The sequence below is a fragment of the Hippocampus comes genome, unplaced genomic scaffold (genome assembly GCF_001891065.2).
Source record: "Hippocampus comes isolate QL1 unplaced genomic scaffold, H_comes_QL1_v1.1 scaffold156, whole genome shotgun sequence".
Taxonomy (NCBI): Eukaryota; Metazoa; Chordata; class Actinopteri; order Syngnathiformes; family Syngnathidae; genus Hippocampus; species Hippocampus comes.
The window spans coordinates 5,618,113-5,641,442 of record NW_017805744.1 but is presented as its reverse complement, the minus strand read 5'-3'; the positions used below and the strand labels follow the sequence as shown (position 1 = coordinate 5,641,442).

The 23,330-nt window shown below is 41.5% G+C and overlaps 1 protein-coding gene across 1 annotated transcript in view; it reads left to right on the top strand.

Annotated features, from left to right (window-relative positions):
* Positions 1–23,330, top strand: part of gpc3 (glypican 3) — a 97,510-nt gene that overhangs the window by 7,278 nt on the left and 66,902 nt on the right. The window lies entirely within an intron of this gene.

Below are 23,330 nucleotides of genomic sequence, written 5' to 3'. Positions count from 1 at the left end.
GCTTTAACGGCAGACGTTTTGATTTCATTTACAGGTACAGTATTTACATCCAAATAAAGTGTACAGTGCAGGAATTACAACAGTTTGTATATGTGGCTCCCACTTTTTAAGGGATCAGAAAATGGATCGTTTTCTTTATAGTCAATTATCAACTTGAAGGAGTTACAACTGCCAATAAGCCATAAAATCCCGTCTGGGTGTAACAAATTGATGTACAAGGTCTGACTAGTGTCGAGGGACACTTCATGCGGCTGCAAGACCCTTTGAGACTTTTTGTGTAACGGGTGCTGTAAATTGCTTGCGACAAAACTTCTTCACCGGGTTTATACCGCTTGCTTATGTGTAGAGAACTTTGGAAGGACACACACACACGCGCACACACACACACACACACACACACACACACACACACACACACACACACACACACACACATAAATAGACAGACACACACTGCAATTAAAACATGGGGTTTAATGGGGACTGTGCGGTTTGCTTGACTTGGTTGTCCACAGCTAACAACATTAGAGAGCGCTGTATTTTCCGAGACGGGGTTCAATACTAATTGCTTTAGCGAAGGGCTGCAGAGAACTCCAAAAACATCCCCCCGAACTGAAAATCCTTTTAACATCCTGGCCTTATCTGTCTCCCTCTACTTTATCTTCCTCTACTTCCTCAGACCCTGTCATCTTCTCTTTCCATGTCTGTCTCCGTCAATGTATTTGACTTTCTCTCTCTCTCTCTCTCTCTCTCTCTCTCTCTCTCTCTCTCTCTCTCTCTCTCTCTCTCTCTCTCTCTCCTCTCCTCTCACCCCCCCCCCACACACACACCTTCCTCCCTCTCCCTCTTCCTCCATGTGTTAATGCTACCAGTACAGGGAATTGAGCGTATACTCTTTGCTGTTCTGTTTTTTTCCACTCAATCCTAGCACAGATCAAAAGGCTTCCGCTCTCCACTCATCTATCTCCCATCTCTGAGTGTTACAGCTCTGCACCTCCTTCCCTTTGTGGCTCCACCTGCTTCATTTGCTTTCGCCCACCCTCACTTGTGCAGGAGAGGTGGCAAAAATACTCGCACTCTGTACCTAAATAGAAACAGGGATACCTGTTTTAATAATAGTTTGGTAAAATTAGTAGATGGATTGTATCAACTCCTTCAAAAAAAGTAATAAAGTCCAAAATCGAAATGAGCAAGTTCAGAGGAAAACTGTTGATTATGTATAATAGACACACAATAGTTTCCCCCTTTCATTAACTTGCATAGTGGTTGTAACTGAGAAGAAATAAAAATCACTGCAAGTAAATATTGACACATTAATCAGGACTGAAATGGCAACTTCACAAATAGACCGATACCCAGTGTGAAATCTGGCCTGTTTCATTGAACACAAAGCCGTCATACTTGATGGAAGCTACAATTTACTGTTGTATGAATGGCAACAGGTGGATACACAAGTTTAATTTACCTCTTGCCATCTAATGGCAATAGCCTTTTTAATTGTTCTGTCTGCCGCCATACATCACTCACATAGATGGATCAACCAAGATATGTCATAAATAATCATTCTTCTACAAATTGAGTGGAACTGGATCTCACGCCACTCCTGATGATCAGCGCACACTAGTCTGCCACGGCATCTTGGTTGGGGATGACGGCGTCAATACTCGTGCTTGTTTCAGACCGATCCGATGGTTAGGCATAGGTAAGATGTTAGGCCTTTCTAGTAGTGCACGGCGCTCACATACATATGCCTTCTTTGCTCTTTGGCAATCTAATGATCCCTGACTAATATCTTGATGGTATACTGAGGAAATAATGTGCATTGGAATAATTGCAGCGCAGCGCCTACTCTGATTTGTGATGGACTCAAATTTCATTTTGATTCCCATTAGCGAGATCATAATATCAACTTCCCCCGCGTGCCATGATTGCCTCACTCGTAATGGCCCGATGCTTTCAATTTTTGTTCAAAATGAGAATCTGCAAACCTGTTCTGGGTGCTCATCTTTAGAATTTGAAATGAGAAGTCAAAGTTGCACATGCTGGGAATTTCATTCCATAAATGAATTATGAATATTCTGTTAGAGCGTGTCAGTCAGCACATAATGTAGCGCAGTGGAAATGACGATGCGCAATGTCATTGCAGCTGTCTGTGTCAATGCTGTGGGAGAAGTCGGAAATAAGTTACAACAAAAATACTTTGAATTAGAGGTGGTTGATACAACGATATTTGATTGTGAAGAACTTTCACATGTTAACGATCTCATGAAGCTGAAAGATCATGACATTGTCTATAGGGCACATTCTATCCAGTTCAGCTCTATTGAGGCCCAGAGCCGCTGACGTGCACCCGTACAACCAATCACAGCATGCATAGTGAACTGTGCAGTCAATGTCCTGCCTCCCTGTTTGTTTGTATAGTGGAAAGACAAGGCCCAAAACCAAAGTGAAAAAGAATTGGTCCCGAAAAAATAATTCCACCTCCATAGTGTGGACTTGGTTTGGCTTTTCCCTCATCGGACAAGGCGCAAACCAAAGTTATATGCAAAGTTTGCAGAGACTCTATTCGGATGTCGGATGGCAACACGACAAACCTATTTAGCTTTTTAGGGTTTTTACATACATTTTAAATATGTTTTATATGAGGAAAAAAGAATCATGATGAAAACATGAAAATATAGATTCTCGCCCCCCCCCCCCCCCATCTCCAACTCCTACTTTGAATGTAGTTTTATCATACAGGAATAGTCAAAAGACCATGTGATTGCTATTACTATGTCATGTACCTATGACTGCTGCCATATGCTACTGGTAATCATTCATGAGTCATTGACTGATTATTTAGACAATTTTTAAAATGCCATTTTGCCTACATTAATTCCACTACAGTTAATAGTAATAAAACAGACTTAACCACAAAACACTCGGCCTTGAGATGGCACATACAGTATGTGAGTCTTACCGCTTCGAATGTCAATACACAGATTTTTTTTTTCTTCTATTTTTCCGTTTGCCTTATGACCTATTGAGACTGGTCCTTCCTTTGGAATGTTGTAAGTGGTGGCAGCAAAAAAGCCGAATAAAAAGCAAAACACACTCCCTTTAATAGTCAGTAAACTGTGATACATACGCTGAGGTCTCGTGTGAAGTTACATTATGATGAGTGTTCACTTCATAGCTGAACGACTTCAAAACGCTTTTTTTCCACAGAACATCGTGATTGAAGGCAGCAGGGTAGAATAGTTGTTAGCATGTTCACGCTCAGTCAAGAGAGCAGCACCTTCATGTGCAGTGGAGCAGGCAGAATTTGTGTACATGTGCTTATACAGTCCTTGGGTAAAATGGCACATCCACAGACCACAATCCTGTCGGCTCAGTTTCATCACAGTCCATTGCTCCTTTTCAGCCGGTGGGGTAACAATCCTGACCCTCAAGGCAATCACAACCAAATCCAAGGAGCAAACCCAATTAATAAACATGAGATGACAGGATTGGCCTGGATTGTTATAATGTCATGCATAGATATTTGAGCATGTGAGTGTGATATCTGCTTGAAAGTGGGGCAGCCCGGCCCAGTCCTCCAACACTCTTGATCAGTGGACTGTTCTCAAGGTCAGTGCATGGATGACTTTGGGTACCTTTTAGGCACAGACAATCTAGTAATGTGTTTTTTTTTTTTGTTTGTTTGCGTTTCATGCGCGCACCAGCTGCTTACCTGTCTGGTCTCATTTAAAAGCATAAGATGTACAGGATGCGAGCCATTCCAGCATGCGAGCACATTCCACAAGCAGCTAACAAAGACTGATAATACTGTGTAAAGGTTTGAAGTCAATAGATTAGATTTGCACTGTTTTATCTGTTTTTAATACAGTACACAAACATGGGGAACATGTTAGTCGCATCAATGACCCCCGCCCGACCCCCCCACAAAAAAAAAAAAAAAAGAAAATATGTACAGATAGTTCCAGTGTATGGAAAACCGCATGCGAAACAGGATCACTACGTTGTTACAAAGTAAGCCAAGCCCATCCTGAAAAAAACACAAAAAATTACCCTTTGACAAATGATGAGTGATAGAAAACGTCAAAAAAAACTGATGGTCTAAGGCAGCACTGACGGAAGTGGGTTTTCGTCCATCGATGTAATCGTCCCTAAACAGGTCAGTATCGACGGGACTTCTCATTCCGTCACTAACGGACTGCCGTTTCAGTGACAGCTGATGGAAATACGCGCTACACGATTCGCATCATTAATGTTGAAAGCTGTAAACAAGTTTTGGAGCAACATATGCTGTCACTCAAGCAGTATCTTTTTCAGTGATGTCCCTGCTTATTTCAGCAAGATGACACCAAACTACATTCCGCATGTGTTGCAACAGCGTGGCTTTGTAGTAAAAGAGTGCAGGTCTTAGACTGGCCTGCCTGCAGTCCAGACCTGTCTCCCATTGAAAATGTGTGACACATTATGAGGTGCAGAATCTGACAATGAAGACACCTGAATGTTGAGCAACTGAAGTTGTATATCAAGCAAGATTGGGAAGGAGTTTGACCTTCGAAGCCTCAACAATTAGTGTCCTCAGTTCCCAAAGACATATTGAGTGTTGTTAAAAGGAAAGGTGATTTAACACAGTGGTAAACATGACCCTGTCGGAGCTTTTTTCGCGCATGTTACAAGAATCAAATTCATAACGAGTGGCTTTTCGAATCTTGTTCCTAGCAGCTACTATATTTATTATCTCATTAGAAACCTCACATATTCAATTGTCTTTGACCCACTGTGGCCAGCTGCTGGTTGACCGTGACAAAAAATTTCCCCTCATCTGTCTCCAATAGTGCTGGATGGACATTTTCAGCGCTAGTATGTCAAAACAAGATAAAGCAGGAGGTGAATGGTGGAGAATCTTGGCAGGCCCCGGTAGCCAATAATCCAAAGTGGACCTCAGTGTCCTCCACATCTCTTCTTTTAATCAGCTTGTTAGCTGTCCCCTTGACCAGGGAATGCTGCAGGTCAGTCTTGTCATCATCTCCTTTCCTATAATACCTCCTTTGCCTCACTTCCACCATTCAGTCATTTTGTCGACCGAAGTAGTTTCCTCTCAGTAATCCAATAAAGACTGGTAGGGTTGTACAGTATGCATGCTGCGTGAGGTTGTTTCCGTGCTGCCCTGGGCCAATCTAATAACTTAATGATGTGGAGAGGCACTTTTCCTGCGTCCAATGGGCTCCTCGGAGCATCGTTTAGCAGACACAATGGGGTACACCAACCATTACCACAACTTCTTCCATCAACTTGCAATTTTAACTTGAACCTAATTGCCGTTGAGTGCGTTTTATCATGATGCCCATCACGCATTAGTTTTTTTTCTTACGCTCTCTCTGGCAAACTATTGTACAAAGTAATGCTACAGTATGTGGTGTGTGCATGCTCCCAATTTGAGTGCACCACTTTTGCTTGTAGTTCAAAGGAGTCACCAAGGAGTGTGCCTCAAAGAAGTGAAGTGCCTGAGAGAACATTTTGAGTGTGTAAGGAACAACATAAAAAAAAAAAAAGTGCACCTGCGAATCCAACCCAACTGTGATTTTCCCTCATTATCCATTTGTGGATTGAGTCAAGAAAATCTGGCATGCGTCCCCAGAGGCAAATGCAAAATTGATGCACTTTGTCACTCGATTAAGATGACAGACTTGGCACAGATAGTCGCCGACAATATGTGCCCTGTGTGTTTTCATCATTATGCACATACATAAACGCTTATAATGATAGTGGTGCCGTTCGCTCAAGGCCTTGAGGCACAAACACTATCAGAAACACAGACTTAAATTTACAACTTAAATGAAGTGGAAATAATTTATTTCGAGCAGTGTATTGTCTTCATTTCATTGCTTATGACTTTGCCGCGAGGCTTCCAGTCCTTTGTGGGTATTTCTTTTTTTTTTTTTTTTTTTTCGTCCGATCAGATTTCATCTTCGATTTGCTGCCATGCACATATTCTTTCGTCCAGCGCTTTCAGAGCCTCGAGTGCCGGCGTCGACCACACGTACACCACTGAAATTGCTGGCTCTTCTCTTAGACAATCGGTTTGAAGACTCACCTCCAGAAAACCATCCGGCAGGCCCTGTGATGAGTGTGTTTATCCATCTTCTTATTGGTTCAGCTACAATCACTTCTGATTGGTTCAGCTCGATATGCGGCCAAAGCTTGATTTACGACGGAGGATGATATCGGATCAAAAATGAAAATTCCCTTTCAAGGCGTACTCTTTAAGAAAAACTGGACTTTATGAGACTACAGTATTTCCACTGTAAAGTGGCTTGTTTTCAATTCTGAATTTTTTTTTAGGGGGAGCGGGGGGAATTTTGGAATAGTTAGATTTTAGGTCCTATCGCTCAGCCTCCAGTGTCCATTTAAAGCAGTTAAGTCTCTGATAAGAATATAAAAAAAACCCCACATGAGCTTACATTTATGTATAAGAAATGATTACATTTAAGCAACATTTAAAGCATTTGCGGTTTTAATTTTTTTTTTTACAACAGTATTACACATACTTACATATTTATGCATGTATGACAGTAAGCAGTAGTTCTCGCTTTATTGAACACATTTAAAAACCTTGAAAAAGCACTTCCTCCCTCACACAGCCTCTTTCGTGTGCTTGCTTTATTTGATTTACAGCTTTGAACGTTTTGATGGTACGATGTAATTTTCTGTCATGTTTTTAAATGAAACTGTACATAGTGACTAATGCACCGAAACTTGATTTGTAATTTAAAAAAAAGGCCAAAAAGTGGACCAGGTCGATTAATATCTGTAGCTAGCTTTGTTTTCATCATGCAGGCTAGTTAACTGTGAGGGATGTGGGGGATCTTTTTCCATGTAATAAAGCTAGCCTTTAACGATTATCATGTGAATCATCTAACACGTTATACCCAAATATCACTTGTTTTTTATTTAGTGTCAGTGCTCTCATTGTTCATTGTTTGGCTTTGCAAAAAGTCTGTCTTATCCCTACAGGCTTTATGTAGGTTGCCAAGCTCTCCTGTCTCCACAGGAGGCCTCGGCTTCCTTCTTAGTAACAAAGCTGGCACCCTGTTTAAAGTCCATTCAGAATGTACCTTTTTAATCAAACCCGTCTTTCTATTTGACCAACCCAAACATGACGGCTGTCTCTCTGTTGATAATATTTCAGCCGGTCAGCACTGCATGGGGTAAAAATTCTTCAAAAGTGGAATTATGAAAGAAAAGAGGCTCTTTGAGACACGCACACACTTTGGCCTGCTCATCTTACATTTGCGCTTAACAAAGGGTGGCTTCTCGTCTGAGAGCGAATGTGTTGTGTTGTATTCATCCTGAGCTGATCTCTGCTGTGAAGGATTTGCTTGTTTTGAATATGAAGGGGGAATAAGACATTCGGGCAACTTTTTTGAGCATTTCTAAGCTTTTAAAAGTGTCATAATTTCTCCCTGATGAACAATAACGTCGGTGAAACAAAAAAAAAAATCACTGAAAGTAATGGGAGTTTTAGAATTAGCCTGTGGAAGGCATGTGGGTCATTCCAGAATTGGAGGACATGTGTCCCACCCATCAAATTTTAAATAATCCACATACAAAATACCAAAAAAAAGTAATTTCTGAGTAAACATTTACTTGTCCTGAGACCAACTCTGAAAAACAAAGAGCAATCAATGCTTGAAAATAGTTTAAAAAATACCAAATAAGTCTGGAGTACCCCCTAAAATGCCATTTTTCTCTTGTCCCAACCTCCATCACCAAATTGAATCTCAAATAAATCCATCAAAATGAAACTTAAATTTCATTATTTTATTTCGTCTCTTGTACCCATTGGAGCATTTTTTTTCATAAACGTAATATTTTACATAATAATTACTCCTGGGATGTGTGCGCAACAAAATGCACGCAACCCTGTTACCATGGCATTTTTGAAGAAGAGGAAAGCAGTGAATCACATGATACACTGGATTTCACATTATGAAATAATTTTCCAAAAGAATGGAAAGCGCATAGATTGGTCAGCAGCAACAGTTAGCCAAAAAGCTAGCTTCTACTCCTGACGGAACGCTAACATTCGTCCGATTTGCAAATCTCTTTCCTGCAATGCTGTTACTGTGATTACAGGTACCACCACAAAAATATGTACCGGTAATCATGAAATAAAAATTGTACCATTGATCAAAAATGGTCTAATCAAGCCTTTGAAAATGTATTACCGATTATTGATGAATATGTAGCAAAAATCAGAAAAGTGAAGGTTTGTTTTTCAAGAATTTGGAAGCTAAAATGTCCTCCAATTCTGGAATGAGACATATTTGTACCTTTTGAGATCCCAAGCTCATTTACTCTCGTAAAAGAAAACATTTTTTTAACTTGAGTCTTTGTGTCACCACGGCGGACTATTTTTCGCGTGTGAGAATACAGTACATGGTTTCTATTCATTTGTACAACTCCTACACCACCTACCGCACTGTTTTTTATGTTGATGTGACCCAAAATTGTCACGAGTGGTTTTTCAGGACAAGACTAGTAGCTCTCGGTGTTTGAGCCACATTTTAATGATGCGCCTTGTTGCATGCCTCTCGAGCTGAATTTCATCATGGAGGAAAAACAAACAGTATGCAGCGAGGATCAAAGTGTCATTTGAAATGCTCTCATCAAACAGAGCAGAAGGGACTGACAGCTCCTCCCATCTCCAGCTGAGAGAAGGAGCCTTTTGTTTTTTGGGCTGTCTGATGACATGAGTCGGGATGGAGAGCTGACAAGAGAGGGAATGCCCCATATTGACATGTACAATGAGCAAATGAGCTTCTCCCAATCAACCCTGGGTATTTCCATATGTTCCGTTTGCTGCCAAATGCTTACCGTTTCCTCGCATGCATGTCTCTAAAATCTAAAAAGTACATGGATGCAAATTGAAAAGCAATAAAACTGACAAATCTGGATTTATATTACATGGTTTTCTTGTATTTCATTCTTGACTGGACTGATTCTCCTGTCACAGGGAAACTGAGAGGTTGGGCATGCAGACTGGACTAACCACGAGTCAGTTGAGGGAACAAAGTAAAGGCAAATCACATTCACACTATTAATTCCCATGGGACTGTAACATGTACTTTATCCATGACAGTACAACGGCACTCATGAAATGTGAAGAAATTCAAATAAATATTCTTTTCAACACTTATCTTGATGAGGGTGGCGGCCGTGATGGAGCCTATCCCAGCCGTCTTCGGGCACTAGGCGGGGATGCCCTGAACCGGTTGCCAGCCAATCGCAGGGCACACAGAGATGAACAACCATCCACACTCACACTCGCACCTTAGGGACATTTTAGAGTGTCCAATCAGCCTGCCATGCATGTTTTTGGAATGTGGGAGGAAACCGGCGTACCCGGAGAAAACCCACGCAGGCACGGGGAGAACATGCAAATTCCACACAGAGCTGGGACTGAACCCACGACCTCTGCACTGTGAGGTCGACGCGCTAACCACTGGACCACCGGGCTGCCCTTTTCAAGCAAAATTATTATACTTTAACTCACCTGAACCTTTTTCACATACCTTCCACATAATCCTGAACAATCAATGTCTTTATATTTGTAACACTTGTATACTATGATATTTACTGCCTTCATATATAAGTACAGTGACACCTCTAAGGTGGAAAGCAGTCCGTTCCAGAATGTGAGATGGTTCCAACCAATTTTTCCCATAGGGAATCATCAAAATAGAACTCATCTGTTCCAGGGTCCAACTCAACCCCTCTAAAACCTAAAGTTGCCATTCCATCCATTTTCTATGTCACTTGTTCGGGTTGCTGGTGAGTTGGTGTCTATCCTAGCTTACTATGTGACACCGAGACAACCTGCAATCCCCACACAGGAAGGCCAGAAATGAGATCCCAACACTTAACCTTAGACCTGTAGGTAGAAATTCGAACCACGAGGCCACCAAAAGTGACTTTGGGTTTTACTGTTTTGAATGGGAGTCAGCTTTCTTCAAATAATGTCCGTTGTCTGTCTTTTTCTCTTGTCACGTTCGTCACTCAACAGCTGTTGTTGAAGGTGCTGCTTCTTTTGGAGGAAGGAAAACAAAACATGCACAGAGGTAGTCCTTTGATGCCCTGAGGTACACTGAGGATGCACAAGATGCTGATGTTGCATCATGCATGACAATGATTCAAACTTTTTGGAGGGATGAGGGGGGTGAGGCGGGAGCGAGGGGGCGGTGGCTAAGTCCCCATCCTGTCTTTTTTGGTGGACGTGGAGAAATCACATGGTTCCACTTAGTAACCCGTGCAAGGTCAATTTTGCCTCACATGACCAAATATAATTCCTTACTCAAAAGTCTTCAGGTAAAGCCTAAACGTATCTTTACAATTGATGTGCCGGAGCTGAAAAAGTTTGCGAGCCTTTTCAAGTCAAAGTCGTCACACCTTTTGATCAAACTCTTTTGAGTTTAGTGAGTTCACCCTCACCAAGACCACAAGGTGTTTGTCTGTCTATCTTTTTCTTTGTGCTTACTTTTTGTCAGGTTGTGATTTGGGACCTCTGCTCCGGGATTAGTCTTCAAGGTCTTGTTTCTTATGAAAAGCATCTCAGGCTTTGGCAAAGTGCACTCTGATGTCACTTTACTCGCACGTCTAAGTTGTTTAACAGAGTCAGGTTGCGATGCGAGTTTAAAAATTGAGTGAGTAGCTCCCCGTGAATTGTTCACTTGAGTTTCTACGGTTCTTTCTGTTCTCAACTTATGACCTCACTGCTTGTCTTTTGCCTTTGACCATCTGCCACCAAAGTGATGAATAGTTAATATCTGCATATGAAATATTCATTTGATTATGCAACATGAGCTCACCCATCGAGCCAAAACAACCATGGTTGGTTGGGTGGAGGGGCTGAGCTTTTTGGAGAAAAAAACCATGGTACTTATATTCTGCCAAGGCCAAATAATCCTAAATTTGTCCATCTCATGACATGGTTTGGTTGAAAAATTATTTAAAAAATGAAAAGAAAAAAACAACCCCCCCCCCCCCCTGCCCCCCTCTCTTGCTGAAAATAAAAAAAAAATACACCTCACTTTACTCGCACGTCTAAGTTGTTTAACAGAGTCAGGTTGCGATGCGAGTTTAAAAATTGAGTGAGTAGCTCCCCGTGAATTGTTCACTTGAGTTTCTACGGTTCTTTCTGTTCTCAACTTATGACCTCACTGCTTGTCTTTTGCCTTTGACCATCTGCCACCAAAGTGATGAATAGTTAATATCTGCATATGAAATATTCATTTGATTATGCAACATGAGCTCACCCATCGAGCCAAAACAACCATGGTTGGTTGGGTGGAGGGGCTGAGCTTTTTGGAGAAAAAAACCATGGTACTTATATTCTGCCAAGGCCAAATAATCCTAAATTTGTCCATCTCATGACATGGTTTGGTTGAAAAATTATTTAAAAAATGAAAAGAAAAAAACAACCCCCCCCCTCCCTGCCCACCTCTATTGATGACAATGAAAGAAATATACAGCTTCCTTATATTTTCATTTAGCCAAATAATTTTATCATTCCTGATGATTGACAAATCTGCTCTTATAGTTTTGATAAAATTTGTTTCATCATTGAATAATCCTGAAGACAATCAACATTTGAGATTACCAAAATGGTGTGTCAAAAGGCGCGGTATTGACTGCTTTTAATTTACTTCAGTAACTTTATGAATACATTGTACAGTAGTTGTCTGAATAGGTTTCATGCGAAATACTTTGTACTTTTACTTGGACGGTTTTGTAATGAAGGAATGTTACTTTTGCTTCATAACATTGAGTTACTGTACATTCTGCTCGCTGCTTCATTATTTTTTAAAATCTATTAATACTTGCGTGGTCTACACAGAGAGACTTCTGCCCTGGGCGCTGTCACAGGAATCTGTTTAGATAGTCCAAGGTTACCACTCGCGATGTTTGACTCCACTTCATCAATCAAACAGAGACAGGCAGTCACATGACTGCACAGCAAGTCTCTGTGGCCCCAGTTGCCCCACACAGAAGCAATGTTTTCAAAGTGACTAATTTACATGAAATGTGGCAGAAAAAAATGCAGTTGGACCACCACTGGCCTCACTTTCAATCTATGAATACTTTACGGACTAGAAAAAAGATGTTCCGATTTTTCCATGTAATCGCTGCCTGGTTAGCCTACTGTGCTGTTTTTAGAGCATAAACAAAGTTTATGTACATAGGAGCATTTCTTGTGGATGAATTTGCCTTAATTTATGGTATTTGATCAAGATTTTATTAATTATTGTTTTAGGTGAAATTATATTGTTGGCTAATATTTCAATTTGCGCAATCCTAATATATATTTTTGTCTTTTTTATGTTCATGCCATGATTTTGAAAAAAATCAGAAGTAACTAATTCTACTTGAGTATTTATTTTCAATAAAGACTCGTCTGCAAATTATTTTAATCCAAAATAACAGTACTCTTACTTGAGGAACATTTTTGGTGACTCGAGCCACCTCTGGTCAAAATCCATTGCAGTATTGTATGCTGTAAGAAAAATATTCGATTTCCTATGTTACTTCTCCTGCACGAAGTTCAAAGAAAAAACTCTGAGGCCACCAAATATGGGTGAAATTTTGCTATCATGCCCGCTGATATTAATGTTGTTTCTTCACAAACAAATAGTAGTACACTGTGATCATCAACCATGTTATTTTTGCCCAGAATATTTTGAGTTCTCCAAGTGGGATATGTCCTACTTCCCATCAACCTCAAATGCAGCACCATCACCCTTTTACACAGAGAGCCTGGAAATTTTTCACACCGGAGACATTTTAAGTGCAAGTGAAACGGGACAATGCCAGGATAAATAAACTTTTAAACTTGGTATTCTTTCACACATCTTTCCAAAAATCACAAAATTAGATGCGTGATAAGATCAGCAGCAGCGTCTGGCGTGGTTTATAAAAGTGCCAGCCAGCAGTAAATGCTTTGAAAAAATGAATGGAGTCCCAGTCAGTTTTGAGGCTGCAGCCAAAGGTAGAATTGTCCATACTTAGAGGATATTGAGTGATGAAGAAGGACACCGTGTTAGCCCAGCAAGACTGTGAGTGGATGTCAAGGTCAAGCAAAGACTAATTGGGTTACGCAGCGAGACTGAAGAAAGAGGAGCGGCGCAGAGAAGCGCTACGTGTTTCTCTGCCTGCATGGCGTGACTGATGTGAGGAGAAATGTTTGGGTTGCGAGAAGTCTGCGCAGAGTCCCATAGGAGCACCTCTGCCTCCCTCCCCAACCCGACATCTCCAACCAAATCGGATAGAAGAGAGGCTAAGTGGTGTGAAGCGGGGAGCACTCCGGCGAGCTCCATTACCCCGCCCACCCTCAGTTGATTCCCGGTCGGCCTGTCAGTGGACTGGTGGCTCGATCAGAGTGCTCGAGTAACTCTCAGATCATCTGCAGTGCACTGGATCGGATTTTTGCGGAATCTTCATTATAGCTGTTCAAGTTGTTATTCTCTCGAGCGTCCATGACTCTTTGACATTCAGCTTTTGTTCTTCTCAGGGACAAACCAGCATACAGATGGGAAAGGCTGCAAAAGAAATAAACAGGAAAAATATGTCATGGCAAATTCAGACCTTGTTAGTATCGATCCCGTCCGACTCGGCGGCCGTTCATTCATAATTTATCCCCCGCCTGATGGCCAAGACGCAGGGTGGAAGTGGATGGAGATGAACTTGTGTTTTAGTACATTTTCATTATGAGTCTGAAATGTTTTGTTGTGAGTTGGAATGAGCCACCCGAGGGTTGTGCATCGTCCTTGAGGGAGCGTCTCTGGCTGTGCAGGCTTTGGAGGGTCTGACGAATGCTGGCGACATGTTGGCCTCACTGGGCCCACTTGAGGGAATTTGAACAAGAGCAGTGAAACATGCCCTCGTAATATTTGTGGAACTCTCGTCACTGCAGCGCTTTAACTCACCACAACACACTCGGGGACCCCCTGAAGAGTATGATGCAGAGGAGCTGACAGTGTCACCTTGTCACTCAAACCACTTGCCCCCCCAACCCTCTTCCCATGAGTCTCTATGCTGTTACCTGTCTTCTTGTCCCAGAGTAGCATCTCTCACTGTCATCCATCACGGACCCCTTGTGCTGTTTTACTACCTGTCAACCTCCGCAGGGAGTCTCATTATTTTGCATTTGTCGTCTTGTAGCAAGTAAATTAGGTGAATGTATTGACCCCGTCCTTTCACTTGGTGATGCATCTGTATACACTGTGTTGTGCACACTTTAAAAGAAATACAATCGTGGAGATTTTGACTAGCATTTACCGAGCTTATCACACATTCCTTCTGTTCACGTGTTCATTACTGCTCTGAAGTCAGACAGAGTTCAAAGGTCCATGCAGTGTTAATAACTTGAGAGTACCCCCATCACTCGTCGTGTTTCTGTAGTCATGACACAGTTCTTCGGCAGAGCAAAGGGCTTCCATTAAGAATGTCTCAGTGCAACACAAAGACTTCAGATTAATGAGAAGAGAAAAACACCCGATCCGAAATGACTTTTTATACAATCAGGTCAAGTGTTCTTTGTTGACTTGTCTGTCTTTCGAGTATTCCCCACTGCCGTTTGACTGATCTCACTGTTCTCCTATCAAATATAAGGATGAACTGTAGAGGCCTTCACTACAGCCACCTCTACTTCAGATGTGTGGTAAGGCACGGACATTAAACTTAGATTTACACATTTATCAGCCAAGCAAGGTGGCATTGCAGCCTGACATCAAAAAATGATTAAAAAAAAAATCACCATTGTTTTCATGCATAATATTACTTCATTTTTTTGGTTCGTCATTGGATATGCTGCTGCACTAAATTGCAGCAAGGAAGCAAGGAACATGAGCAACTCGTACTTGTCTGTCCCCTTGATGCGCTCAAAGTTCTGCCGGAGTAGGAATTGAAACAACTTCTGACAGAAAACTCCATCGGACATTCCCAGCAGAGCCTAACAATACGTTTGGATCTGCCATGCCAGACCAGGATCCTTCCCCCACCATCGTAGCTAACTCATCACCAGGTGCTGATTGGTTGACAGCTCCGCCTTTCCCCATCCAAGACGTTGCTGCAAGTCAGCTGACAAGACCACAAATTTGATCATTGAACCGTGGCTTTTGGTGTTTGGATGCCAAGTGCATATACCTTCACCCTAATGCTGAAACGTGGTGTTGGTTATGTACACTCAGTGAAAAGCACAGACATCCAGTGTCAATGTGGCCTCCCAATCACACCCTTCCAGGTCTCACTCTCTCATCGCCCATGTGAATCCCCATGCGGGAGCACACTTCATCACCTCTACGCCCCACTCCAAGGTCTCTAAAAAGACAGGACACTCTAAGCGGCTGTTCGGTGCATACGCCTTCAGTCTTGTCTGAAGTAATTGAAAAACAATGGGCTTATTTGGAGGGGAAAACTGCATGATCCAGTTTCAACTGTGAAGGTTTGCTGGCTGGTCATGCGTCTTATGTAGAGGTCATATCCGATTTCCCCCTTCTATTATTCACTTGTGCTGCGCTTTGCAAGGTGGGTTTAGCAAAGCTTTGGCTGAGAACTAAGGACTTTTCAAAAACCTCCTTTAGAGTTGTAAAGGCAGTGCATACATTTCCATCGTTACACTGAAACGAAGAATGCAGACATCATTATTCATTAATTTAAAGATGGGGACCCTCTTTAGTATTCTGATATATGGAATTCAATTTTGTGCTTTAAAAGTTTTTTTCTGTTCTTCTTCCCCTGAAACATTTGTTTTTTTGACACATTTTACGTTCATAGATGGATGATGTACTTCCTGCAGTGAGAAGGCAGACTTTGCTCTAATACAAAACAGCATCACTTATATTCATCTATTTTTCAGAGGTGCACGAGATGCAGCACTTTAAAAAGATGACGCGCATGCAGCGAGATCAAGCCCAAGCCCGTTAAAAGCCCAGGAGAGGTGTTGGGTTTAACCACAACATTTCCGAACAAACTGGGTACAAGACTCCGGGGGTGTGTTGTGACTCGATCTGCTTACAACACTCTCGTATGAGTGTGGAGGCCTTCATAAGGTGAAGAAGGGTCAAAATTAGACTCTCTGTCAGGATTAATGACCAACCCAGGAGAAGGCCTGGAGTTCTGTGGGAACCTTTCACCTGGTCCTTCTATATTTATTGCTTGCTGTATTATAATAACAGTGAGTAGCTTACCAGAGGACTGCATATTCTTTGCTTAACAAAAATAAGGAATGGCAGGAAGATCGACACATAGCTGTGGAGCCTTTTTCTCTTAGATTGCGGTAGAAGGTGTGAATCCTTCCCCCATGTTTACTACTCTTATACTCGTGGCTGCACAGCTCCATGGGGGTGGGTGGCTGGGCACTCCGGCTTGCCCATGTGACAATGTGTGACTCTGCGGTCCCAATTGGTTTCACCCCGATATGTAGAAAGATGCAGAGCCAGGAAAAAGGTCACAGCAACACATCGGCGGCCTGGCTCAAGTCACCTATCACCTACGAATGTGCCAGAGAAGCCGAATCTAAAACTGAAAACTAACGTGGGAAACTAATTACACATCAAATTGACACAGACGAGACACAGTTGGTTAGAGATGAGCAACTGGTGGCCATGTGGCGCATGGCCAAACTCCGGAGTGGCCCTCCAATAATTTATGAAAATGATAAAAATGTGTAGTGCAGGGAATATTTTCACCAAATTTAAGCGTACACCTGTCTGGCTAGTTTGCTTAGAGATGCTATCAGGCATGAAAGATTTCAAGTTGCTACTCCAGCGCCGATATCAAAAGTACACAAACAGTGATTTAAAAATAATTGTATTTATTATTATTATTTTTTAAATAAGAACCGTTGACAGCTCGTTTGAAGTGCATGACGAGTTACTAAGTTATAGATAGTGTCATCGTGTCGCAAATGCATATGGTGGCTTTTACAAGTTGCAGTACGGATGTCGCACCCACAAGGAACTTTTATTAAGGTTCCTCCAAAAAAGCAAAGTGAGGTTGATCGCCCCATACTGCACCCTGTTTTAAAGGTGAGCGAGTTGGTCTATTGATTGATGGAGATTTTGAAAGTCATGAAGGAAAAACATGGTACAATATTAAAAGCTTTGGGTGGGTTGATTTTTGTGAAAACGTGTACAAAATGAGTTCTTGCAGCAAATGTTGGTTTTTTTGTTCAGCAGTTCACTTCTTATGCAGCCCCTTTTCATGCTGTGTGTGTGTTGGGGGGTGATTAACAGGAGGCTATTTTTGTTTGCTTCAAAGCCTTTGTAGTTGAGGAGCGCTTCTTTTATATGTGCATTAGAGCATTAAAATATATTAAGATACTGTTTTGTACATTTGCTCATTAAAAAAAAAAGTGACATCTGAACACATTGTGTCCCGTTTACAATTGGCATTTTTGTTATTCATGTGTTTAGGAAGCGTGTGGTTCCTCAGTTGCATTGATGAAAAATGGTGTCATCGTTTCAGTTGCCCATCCTCGGAGGAGGTAGCGTGCTGACGATCCAGCAACAGGAGCAAATGGGAGGCTCATTGTCTCAAACATAAACACAGCCAACAACAAATAAATACATCTGCATGAATGGACACAGAACAAAATCATTCAAAGTTGTGGGAAGTCTTTTGAGCGCTTTCTTCTGTATCTGTTCAAACCAGCAGCATCACTGGAATCTGGAATTTGAACAGAAAAGTGCAGACGAAAAGAACCTTTCATTCCCGGCTACAAAAACAAATTATTTGTGGGCTGCTTGTAGACAGTGACCCTGGCTATTTCTTCTTGAGTCACTCTGTCAGAGAGCTACCGTGTTCTTTGAAAAATAATAGGAAGCCTTGGGAACACACTGAAAGGGATGAACACGACACGGCATGTCAGAAAATTACTTTCTCTCAAAGTTATTTTGCTAAAAAGAATTCCCTTTTCTGCCCCCCCCCCCCTCCCGGGGGTCTCTCTGGAAGTCTCTTTGTGTCTGACATAAAATAATGTGGAAAAGAAAACAGTAATTGAATATGCACTTTCAAAAGAAAGACAATCCATGTAACTCTTGCTGTGCAGGAGACACTTTGACTGTCAATGTCATTTGAAAGTCTACAGACTTTGAATGGCGGTTGAGAAGCAGCTTCTTTGATGCTTTTGGAGCGACACTAAATTGAGGAACAGAAACATTAAATCCACAACATCGAGCTGCTGCAGTGTTCACCACGCCTGTCACTTCTCGTGTTAGTCTCCTTTGCAGTGCCAAGACTGCACGTACTCTTTTTAAATGCCCAAAGAGAGCGTTATCATTTTGGTTTTCTTATCCCACAAAACATCTCATTAAGAAATTAGAAACGCTTTCAGTGTTTTTTAAAAAATTTTTTAGGCGAAACAAGTTTTTGCACCAACATTAAAACTCATTCACTCCCAAAGACATATTTATGTCTTTTCACACTCCACACGTTCAACCCCAGATACTTTTTTTTTTTCAAATTTTCCAAGACTTAGGGTAAAAAAAAAAAAAAAAAAGGATCTGGAATGGGTTGGTACTGAATGAGTTAAAAAACACATAGGCTCATTTTAAAAAACACATTGTACAATAGGCTCGTTTGAGAAAGTTGCAGCTGAAATGTACATATTTTTTCAGATATTGTTTGTTTTAAAGATAAAGAAAAGAAGAGCTACTAGCTGCGGGGGCTGTGGAGTCTAACAAACTAGAATGTCGTTAAATGTCTGAAAACTATGACCAAATGTCATTTGCACATTCCTACTCATGTGTTGTGACTGTGGCAGAGTTTTGCTCTCTCCTTGATGTTGTTTGTTGCTTTGGTTCTTTAGTTGGTCACACTGGGCTGGCCTTGTTTTTCTATATATAAGCTGGAGTTACTCAGTTGCACGTTGTCAGAACGTTAAGCCTTCTATGAACTGCTGCGTCCAGCGTTGCTGTGTTTTTTAGACTTTTAATTTTTGGATACAAAGACTTTTACTTTGCCACTTTTGTCTCCTGTCTGCTTCCGGGTCCAAAATCTGCTCCTCACGTGACATCTTGTCCACTTCAGTCTGTATAAATACGTATATATATTAAAAAAAAAAAAAAAAGCGATTTTGTGAAGGTAATAATGTTTTTCCTCATAGAAGCGCACATTTAATGTCAATAAAATGCAAAATATGCCGATGATCACTTTGATATTTTCACAAGAATGAAGTGGGCATGAGTAGAGTTCTTCTTCTTTTCCTTTCGGCTTTTCCTCTCAGGGGTCGCCACAGTGAATCAGTTGCCTCCATCCAACCCTATTTTGTGGATCCTCTTCTCTCACACCAGCTACCTTCATGTCCTCTTTCACTACATCCATAAACCTCCTCTTTGGTCTTCCTCTCGGCCTCCTGCCTGGCAGTTCAAGACTCAGCATCCTTCTCCCAATATATTTGCCCTCTCTCCTTTGGACATGTCGAAACCATCTCAGTCTGGCCTCTCTGACTTTCTCTCCAAAACCTCTCACATGAGTTGTCCCTCTGATGTACTCATTCCTGATCCTATGCAACCCGGCCACTCCCAAAGAGAACCTCAACATCTTCATCTCTGCTACCTCCATCTTTGTGAAACAAATAATAATAATTATAACAAAGAACAAAAAAAATAGATTGGTCATGCAGTTCTGCCTCCTTGATTGAAAATCCAATATGCTTCTTCTCGCGTTTCCTTCACATTTGCAGCTGCCACACCTCGGACAGACATATCCACTTGCCCCTTGCAACACCCTTGGTCTGGTCACCATAGAAACTAACTGCTGTACTGTGCAGGTTAAGCAAGGATTCACTTGCATGGTGGTTTTAGTAGGCCGATCGTAACGAAGCTAGAAAACTGGCGTTAAAAGTGTGCTGTAATCCTTCAATCTTGTTTTTTTTTTTTTTTTTGATGAAAGCATGTCATCAATATTATGGTCTAAAGATGCATTGCAACAAGCTCACAGTGTTAGCAAAGACATTGAAATATTTTAAATATTTGGTCTGGCACACTTACATGGATGTGAGTGCAGATGTTCGACATTCAAAAGCAAAGTGGACAAACTCTGCACGGATTTCAGAAGACGACCACCTGATGCAGATCTTTGCATGTTTGTGAGAGAGAGCTGGCGTGCAGCCTGGTGTGTGTCCTCTCCTTGTGGTTGCTGATCTAATTAAGGAGACAGACAGCAACAGGTGTTCAGAAGCAGCGAAAAATAATTACACGACCCATCCTTCTCCCTCCCCAAGATAAGACTTACTTCCTGCCGCTTCAAACCAGGATTCGTTTTAACTCATTCTAATTCGTTCCTATTTTTAATTGGTTTAATTTTTAATGTGACTATTAGGGGTGATAGCTTGCAGACACATTGAGATTAAAATTACTCATGTGAATATTTTATCTCGATATCATTAACACCTAGGCGGAAAGCCGACAGTAAACTTAAAACGACGGCGCATGTCACGGCATTTCCATCACTTTGTTTCAAAGCGCCGTTTTGAGGGCGAGTAACGACATCAGAGCCACCTTTATCGAAATCTCTCGAACAATAATACCTCTGATTAGTGGAATAAAAAGAAACGTCCACTTGGCTCAACGTGACTTTGATAACTTTGACTTGATTTATTGTAACCAAAAATCCTGCTGGAAAGAAAATAAATACATCCACAGAGAGGTGCCATCTTGTTTTAAAACGAGTTTTGGAATAGGATGCTAAATGGGGAATTTATGAGAAGATTAAAAAACAAACAAAAAAAACCCCATCTTTTTCTCCAGACACTTAACAGTTCCCTACGGCTGGATCTGAGAGTAAAGTCGCGAGCCAGTTTTTTGTTAGTTTATCTTTTCCTTCTCATAGTTGGATGATTTACGGCGCTGCGGTTCATTTGTTTTGAAGTACCTGAAATAATTTTGGCACATTTAATGATGATAATAATAACCTGTACTAAATTAAAGTAAGCCGTTGTGTTGCACTTTGAAGTCTCTTACGAATACCTGCACATAGAGAGGAATGCAGATTTTCACATAATTCATCCACCCATTCATTTTCTTTCGCACTTGTCCTAATTGGGGTCGTGGGTGAGCTCCAGCCCGTCCCAACAGTTTTTGTTAGTTTATCTTTTGCTTCCCATATTTGGATCATCAGGCGGGGGGCGGACTGGACTGATCGCGAGTCCATTTCAGCATTGACGTCATTAAAAAGACGGAATCCCCATAAAGTGCATGATTCTCACAATACGGGGAACCAATGGCAATGCCAAGAGGAACATCAATAGCAAACGTTTGTGAGCAATGGATGCCAACCCCAAACATTTTTATTACAGTCACCCCCCCAAATATTTGGCCTTTTCAGAAAGTCAAATCTCCTAACCTTCATGCCGACTTTGCTTCACCTTTGTTCGATGACGTTATCGGGTCAAGGAGAGATGAAAAGGTGCTTCCTTTCGAACACAGGAAAGGCCAGCACTGGTTCAAATGAGTCGTCTTCCCTTTTCCTAATCGACGTTATCATGGCACAGCGAATACTGCTGACACAAGTCTCTAGCGTGCGGACGTTACCCGAAAAATATTAGCTAAATAATAAAATGGAAATGATACATACTAATTGTTGTTTTTTGTGATGATGTGTTGCATTGATTTGGGGATTGCCAATTCTCTAATAAATTATGGAGAGGTGTTTATAATGTTCTTTTTCTGTTGGTGGGGAACCACACATTTGGTTTTCCTTGACCTCATTGACTATCCACGTTTGAGAAAAAAATATATATATCCGAACCACTAATCAATTATTATAAGTCTTGGGCATGAAACTCAAGCAACTTCGCATAATTTGTTGGTGTCCTGTTGCTCTAAATTTTGCTGCCGTAAAGAATTGGTTGTAATACCCTTTCCTAAAGGCCGTTCAGGAATAACCTGTGCTAAAGGGGGTTTTACGGTTGCATCCAGGCACCTTTCCTAAGCATTTGGAAAATTCAAAGGATCCTTTCCTTCAAGTACTTCTGTATGTGTATGTGTAAAACTATTTGGACAGGCCCTCTATGAAGCAAATACACTGATATATAGTGCACTCCAATTTTTACCCTTTGGTCTATGACGTTTTTTTCCCCTTTTTGACGGTTGACACACCGGTGAAATTTACTGACGGAAGCACGGTTGAAACAGTATGACAGACAGACCAACTGACGATGACAGTTTACCGGTAGTTCGATGTGAAATAATGATGAACCCACAATTCCATCGTATATCCTCTAATAGTGAGAGAAGCCTTCAGCCTTAGGGTGTGGCATGAGGGTCAAAAGTCCATCTTCCCCGAGGGTCCCATCCCATTTCAGCCCGCATTAAGTCACTCAGGCAAACTTAAGCAAAATGCAGACAGACACACATTCTCACATGCAGACTAACCTCCTCTTGCTGCGTCTTGCCCCTCTATTGCCCGAGCCCACTGTGGGCTGCTGTACGAGGCTGTTAGTCTGTCAACCAAGCAGTACTGGGCCTGGCAGTCACACCGGAGGGGAAGACTTTTGGCTAGCGGCTGGATCAGGCGGTCGCATTCAAGCCTCAGGTGATGCCTGATCAAGCCGTGACGTTGGGCCGCCACACTTGTGCAATCAGAGCTGTAGGATGAAAACTTCTCTGTTGTACACAAAGACAGCAAAATCCTTTGACACACATATACACACTGATGCTGACTGGCAAAAGGTTGGCGCACAGATGACTCAAAGGCGGTTTTCTTCGAGGCACCGCAAAGCAGCTTTATTTATTCAGCGCATTTCATGCACAAGCCCCTCAACCCCCACGCACGCGCGCGCGCGCGCACACACACACACACACACACACACACTAGTACAGAAAATGGCAATACTTCCAGAATTGATCTGTCACCATGATTGTTTGAAATAATCTCACTTCATCTTCATACCATCATAAAAACAAGCTGAGCACTTTAAATTGGAAATTGTAAAATCAATAAAACACATTCTGAAATTTAATGATGAATAGCAAAGGTGTAATGCAAAAGTGATTATTACGGCTGATGAAACTCCAAGAATGTCTGTCTGTCTGTCTGTCTCTCTGTCTTTCTCTCTTGTTCTCTCTCTGTCTCTTTGTCAACTTTCTTCAGTGTAAAGTGTAAAACGAGACTCTTAACATTAAAAGAACAAACAATAAATTGGCTTTGATAATAAGTGGCCATGTTTTTAGTGACTACTTCAGGCGTTTCACTGCTTTTACTTTGTGTCTATTTACTGCTTCTCTTGGACTGTATAATAATAATAATAATAATAATACATTACATTTATAAGC